This window comes from Eptatretus burgeri, chromosome 1, assembly GCF_056783735.1.
Source record: "Eptatretus burgeri isolate ZD-2024b chromosome 1, Ebu_testis_v1, whole genome shotgun sequence".
Lineage (NCBI taxonomy): Eukaryota > Metazoa > Chordata > Myxini > Myxiniformes > Myxinidae > Eptatretus > Eptatretus burgeri.
In genome coordinates, this window is record NC_140961.1 from 123012679 (window position 1) to 123019700 (window position 7022).

The following is a 7022-nucleotide window of genomic DNA, read 5'->3' on the forward strand; positions in this document are numbered from 1 at the left end:
TCATGATCTCACCACTATCTGGTCTCTGAACCTCGAGAGTGCTGCAATGCTGATGTTCAAACCCTGGAGCTCAGATGATTGTAGAGAGAGAGAGAGAGAGAGAGAGAGAGAGAGAGAGAGAGAGAGAGAGAGAGAGAGAGAGAGAGAGTATCCAAAATAACACTAAGTCCTTGATAGCAGAGTTGGGTGATCATCCTCTCTTCGAGTGAGGACATTCCAGGCACCCACCCAAAGGGACCACCTCAGGTTAACCCAAGGGGCCCGCCTTGCGGTAGATGACACCTCAGCACCACCTTGCCACACACCCTCACAACCCGACCCAGGAAGGTCACCCCGTGCTTTTCCTCTTATCATCAAAGAATTGGAGTCCCAAAGGCTTTGTCACAATCCCATCATCTGGTGAGCTGCCCTCTGAAGGGCAGCTGCTGCACATGAGGTACTCCAACAGAGTGAGTTTTTACTTTTACTTGCGATTTTTGTGTGTTTTTCGGAATTAAGTGTTTTACAGAGCCCGGAGGGCAACTCCTGCAACCAACCTCCTCAAAAGAGGTAACCCAAACTGCAGGAGGACATCCGCAGACAGAGTTGGGTACCAGATATGAATGGCAGTTGGCTCACAAGGAGCTTCTCCACACTTTGACAGGTTTTATTTGTAATCCTGATGGATCTCCATATCCATACACCCACCTCACCAGGAAACCTGGTTGTGTATACAGTTTAGTTTTTGACAACTGCCTCTCCCCTGCTCCAAAAAGGTCTGCAGTGCTCATTCAGTATACCAATCCTGATTGGACAATACAGGTCCCTTGTCTCAAGTTTAATGCTTGTTTTTAATCTGTATCCATCCTGTCCATCCCTTGCGTCCTTTACTGCCCCCCACCCATTTTCCTCCCCATGGCCCACACACATTGTTTATCCAATTCTCCCTCTATTTTGTCTTTCAACGCTGCTCTTGGCCCTTTCAACGCCACCCCCCCAACAAATTTCTCTCCCTCTTCTGTACCTTTTATCCTGTTATGTTCTGATGCGTTCATTGTACTACCTCTTCCATGAGCCTTGACTGTATACAAAAAAGGCAAACCACAAGTCTCTCTCAGCTGGAGTGAAAAGTCGAAAGTATTCAATCTCGAACAGATAGATACGTCATTTTCTGCCACATATTATGGGTCGTGGATGAATTGTAGCAGGAGTTGTGACAACAGGTAGAATACACTGTCTCGCTCAGCAAGTTGAAATTACAACATGTTGAAATTCATTCTAGAAATTCCAAAGCACCACATTTTGACTGTATTTTTGGATCGTCTTGTTATCTCAAAGGGATGTAAATGGTTAAGGAGAGAGAGAGAGAGAGAGAGAGAGAGAGAGAGAGAGAGAGAGAGAGAGAGAGAGAGAGAGAGAGAGAGAGAGAGAGAGAGAGAGAGAGAGAGAGAGAGAGAGAGAGAGAGAGAGAGAGAGAGAGAGAGAGAGAGAGAGAGAGAATACCACATGGTGAAGTCGAGAGAGAGTATCCATACAGGACCTTAAGACGAAAGTCCTGTATGGATATTCTCCACTTCACCATATATACTCATAAAATCGTATCCACTCTACTCAGTTGACCTACTATTTCTGGAAACAGGTGAGTTTGCATTTGGATGGAGTCATGGAAATGATGGAATCAGGCAGGGTGTCAAGCTTATGGAGCACACTGGAGTTCTGCTCTGACACCTCAATCCATCAGAGGCAGAGATAAGCTCCTCCACAGTAAAAAATAAAAACAAGGAACAAACAAAAAATACCCATGTTCACAAGTGAGTTGTTGTGCTTTGTCATGACCATGTAATTGGGGTCAAAGCTTGTCCTGAAGCTTGAATATGTCCATACATTGGACACTTTGTCTGGACAGGGACAGGGAGGACAGGGAGCAAAATTATAATGATGCAGGTTCTCGACTCCACAGACCCAAATAAATTTCTGAATACATCAAGGTGCAGAAGCGAAATAAACTTTACAACCACTTTATATCCAGGTTTAGTTAATTATCTCAAATTTACAAAAAGTATTTACACCCAGGAAGAAATGAGGACATGGAAAACTTTGGATGCCTACAACTAGTTGAAGTCTGGGTGGATCAATGATGTGGCTGATCTTGTGAAGAATGGCTACAACGTTGTATGAGCAAAGGTAAGCCTACATTACATCAAGGTCACAAACTTGTGTTGCAGAGCATATGGGCATGAGATCATACATGGTAACATCATGTGTATCTGCTCTGCCATCTCCTTCAATGCTCTCGAATGCTAATCCAGGACCAAAATTTAACTTATTTTGTCAACTCTAAGAAAGACACCAACTCATGTGAAAGACAACAACTAAAGAACTAATGCCTCGAGAAAGAACACCAAGTTTAGCATCCATCCAAGAGATGCACACCCATTGATGAATCACCGTCTGTGACACATCAGGATGGAAGTTTATAGCTGGTTCAGGATTCAAACCTAAGCAAGACAGTTTAGAGGCAAGTGTGCATACTTCCCGGCCATCCTGCCAACCCTTACCACATGGTAATCAATAAAACTAGGAGGGCACTCGTAGATGCCGCGACATCACCAGATATGCTTCCGCCCACATTATTACATAATTATACATTCTTATACCAAGTATGATTTAAATCCCTGAACCCAGATTCAAAATATTAAATAATTCTGGCTGCCAGACCATGTGTCCGATCAGGTTGAAATTAAAAACACATAATCCTCATCACTACTAAATCATAATTGTGAAGATTCATGTCGATTGATGAAGCATTTCAAGAGAAATATTTCTTTAAAGATTTTTGTTCAATCCAATATGGCTGCTCGGCCATGTGATCGATGATATCATAGTTGGAGAACTTTGTGTTCCTCATGGATAGTCAATCACACCTGTAAATTTTTGTCTCGATATGTTCAGCCGTTTCGGAGAAGATTTCTTTGAAGGTTTTCATGTTAAAAACAATATAGCTGCCAAACCACGTGACTTATGACATCAACAGTTTTTTCCCCAATGTTCAATTTACAATTTAACCCAAGACGACCCTCAAATTTTCAAACTGATCCAATAAAGCGCTCGACGTTTACAATTATGATGTCAGAACGAAGCCACCTATGCCATCATCCAAATAAAAAGAAGAAAAAGCACTTGTTTTCCATGGGAGTACTTGACATGTGCCAAGTTTCAATTTTTTCCATGGAGTGGTTTTAGAGAAACAGAGGTCCAAAGTTTTTTGGTTTTACCAACATGGCTGCCACACTACGTAACGTATGACGTAATAATTATCAGTAAAACATTCTACATGAGTAAGTCTCACCTACGGTGAAAATTTTGTGTCAATCGGATAAGCGGTTGCAGAGAAAACAGAGAAAAATAACTTCTTTCGGCGCGAAATGCGATGGTGGGCGGAAATGACGTCTTTCGGTCGTTCATACATGAGAGGGGAGCGTTTCTTGCTTTTTTTCCGTCAAGCAATAAATTCAATGGTTTTCACCTATATAACACGTTAGTTTCATAAATTTCCATTGAAATACTCAGGTATTTCTGTCAATTGTCGCCATTTCGGTCTAGGTTACGCACTGCATCTACCAGACGGCCGTCATTGGCTGTCACGGGCACGTGGGGGAGGGGGGGGGACACCGGGACACCGAAGACGTGGTAGACACCGGGGACATTTCAAACTCGGTGCAATTGTATACAGTGCACGCGCTGTAATTAGCATGGACGGATGTACAGACAAATGGACAACCCGAAAACAAAATTCCACCGGCGACTTTGTCAGCAGAGGCATAAAAATGAAAGAAACTTCTCTTTATTTCTTGAAATACATCGTTTTTATCGAAAAACGGTGGTTAGAGTCTAACTGATCTGACTTTTTTTTTTCTTAAGAGAGGATTCTGACTTTTGAGATTAAGTGGGTGTGAGTATTAACTGTTAAGCTTTTAGCTTTTGTCTATCATGGTAAAATGTGTGTACAGTATTTGATTTATCACTCACTCGCAGAGCCTACTCCTCACTTTGCTAACGGACCAATTAGTCATCATGTTTGCCAAAAATTTTGGGCGACAAGGAAATGAAAAGAAATTTATCCGACTATTGAGTGCTTTAAACCCTCCTCCTTGTCCTCACGTCCCATCCCCCCTCCCATCCCCCTGCCCTCGTTTGTCCTGATTTTGGGGACTCAAATGGTTCGTGTCACCGTAAAACTTGATGTGACGGTATAATCTGGTGATGACGTCATGGCCGACATTCTTGCCGGCCTCTGGTACCTCTAAATTTGCCACTATACCACTGGAATCGGTGAATTTGAAATGCACATGCTGCACAAATTTTATGATGTCATTACAAAATGTACATTTTCACATTCCTGACCTCGTAATAGTGGACAGTGTGCAGACTGTCGTGCTTTGATTGTGCTGTACACCATTTTTTAGCTCACCTGGACTTTAATCTGGTGAGCTTATGCGATTGATCAGTGTCCACAGTGGAGTGACTGTCAGTCAATGAGTCGGTCAACACCAGTCATTATCGTTTGAACCAAACACACGATTTCAATGAAACCTGACCACTACCATCATCACCTATGATGTACCAAAGTTTGTCACGGCATTAAAAAAAAATCAGGATCTGAGGGGGTCACCGAGGGGTTTGAGTGACTGTTGCTCCTGATCCAGGTGAGCTATTTGTGAAAAGGATTTTCCATGTCAGGCAAGAATCTTTGGTCTCTTCACCATGTTGAGGTCACAAGAAGCCGAGTGTTGGCTTAGCGGTTGGGGTGGCTGGCTTGGGATTTTAGGGTCCTGAGTTTGAGCCCCATTCCGCTGAATTAACACCAGGTGGGGTTGACTCAGCCTGTCATTCTTCCGAGGTTGGTGAAATGAGTACCAGTGTACTGGTATAGGGGCACTGCATCAGTGGCACCGCTGCATCCCAACAAAATGATAGCTACCCAGCAGCCAAGCTGCCATATGGAAGAAGAAGAAGAAGAAGAAGAGGAAGAAGAATAAGAAGGAGGAGGTCACAAGGAGCTTATGGAAGTTTGCTGGAAGCACCATACCTGTGCTGTGGTGGTTTCACAAATTCTAAAAGATTCCATGTGTTCGGGCAGGTTGTGGTTCAGGTTTCCAAAGGTGAGGCAGGTTGAAATGATTCGTTCAGTTCTCTCACATCCAATTTATCAGCTGTGATTGTACGGAGTTCTCGAGCACAGATAATAACGACAACCACTGAAAATACACACGAGGTACAAAATTACAGGGGGGAAGTGGTAGATATCCGACAAAGGCTTGGAACATTTACTTTGCCAACTATACAGCATCACGAAAGGAGAAAGGGCCATGGATGGTGTAAGCCACTCTCCTTCAGAGCCCACCACACAATCTCTGCCACAGTCGTTGGAGTCATCCCCTTGAAGACCTCTACCCCTGCCATTCACCCAACACCTGCAATCTTTTCTGTTCCTAAAAACAGAGTGGCCTGTTATCTGCACTCGAGCAGAAGGAAAGCGACCGCATTCATCAGGACCTAACGACGTGAGAGTAAACTTGAACGTCTCCTAATCCTGCTATGCCGTTAATTTCCGCCCCTGATTAAATTGCAAAATTTACTGCAGCCATTAGTGTAATTACCAACACGAGCCCATTCTCTTGAATGAAGTCAGGAAAGTTCAAGTGGCCACCATGATGGAGTTTCATTGTTTGCTCGAGCAAAGAGCCTGCGGTAGATTTGTTTAGCGGGCCTTTGATTGCCTGGAATTGGAACCTTGTACACTGCACAGCATCTGCTGGATTATAAGCTTGCACATTGTACTGAATTAGGAAAGTCGTCGTGGTATCTATGGTGATCTCCCTGAAAGGGGGCACTTCTATTTCCTTGCTCACAACGCACGCAGCAAGATAATCCTCCATTTGTGTGTGTTTCTTCGTTTTTTTTTTCTTTTGTGGCACATATCCGAAACTGAGTGCACTGGAAAGTGTAACCTCATTGAAAAGCCTCCGGGAAGTACAAGAGATGCTGCCTTGACAGCTCAAAGGCAACTAAAAGGCTATGTTCAAAGAGACGTGAACCCAATCTGACCTTTCACCTCTCCGAGCACTAAAAGGTCTTCCTCGGGTGATAGTAATTAACTCAGACATTTGTGAACCCAACTTTTCGAAAGGTCTTCGAGAATAATAAGCAGAACGGCATGTGCAGCAGATGAGTGGCACGTAGTGGTGAGTGCTCCGAGTTTCAGAAGAGGCTGCAGGAGTTTAGCAATCCTTCTGGACTGTACGATTTTTCTCCTTCTTCTCTCATTTTAAGTCTGTGGCCGGTGGTTTGCACCGTTACTTGGGATAGCCGATGCAGTGCCCCTGTCTGTGAGTCAAGGCAGGAACTTGTCATTTATTCAGGACGCCAAGGGATCTTATCAAAAGACATGAAGGGATCTTAACATCCAACAAATAGTGTCAGCAGTCAGGACACTCAGCTTAATATCCATCTGAGGGACTGCATTCTGTGAATGCAGTGCCCTGTCTGTGAAACACCAATCTGACAGTTTATAGTCGGGTCGAAAATTTTACCTCCAATTATAAAGAGTAACAAGGGAAGGGTATCTGGTAAACTTAAGTGATTTGGAAGCTCAAGATTTGGGCCAAGAACTGAGATGGCTGGAAGAGCAATTTTGACCACAATAGAGCTTAGTCTGTCCACAATTGAGAATAGACCACAATAGAGCTCGTGCATCTTTGACCACAACTCAGACATAGTCATTTTAGTTAGGAATGCAACGTATACGCCAAGTACTTAAATAAACCATGACTACAGTGAGATCCACATCCAGAGATATTCCACAGTGATTGGGGTTTGCAGAGCAGGACATGGGCTTGTACTGCAGGAAAGGGGGCTCCAGAAATAGGTCACAATACTGCCACTATCATGAGCAATGGGTCTGTCAAAGCAATAGAATAATCACCAATGAGTGAGACAAGCAAGTCCGACATATCCTGTGAAAGAAAGGTTTCTCTTTGTCA

At 43.6% G+C, this 7022-nt stretch overlaps 1 long non-coding RNA gene and 1 pseudogene across 1 annotated transcript in view; both read right to left on the minus strand.

The window, feature by feature from the left end:
* Positions 1 to 5229, minus strand: part of LOC147035317 (uncharacterized) — a 49975-nt gene extending 44746 nt beyond the window's left edge. Inside the window, exon 1 of the long non-coding RNA XR_015062133.1 lies at positions 5069 to 5229. This is a non-coding gene — a long non-coding RNA (uncharacterized LOC147035317). The remainder of the gene's footprint in view (positions 1 to 5068) is intronic.
* The window catches only part of LOC147035311 (huntingtin-interacting protein 1-related protein-like), a 993771-nt pseudogene that overhangs the window by 901610 nt on the left and 85139 nt on the right, over positions 1 to 7022 (minus strand).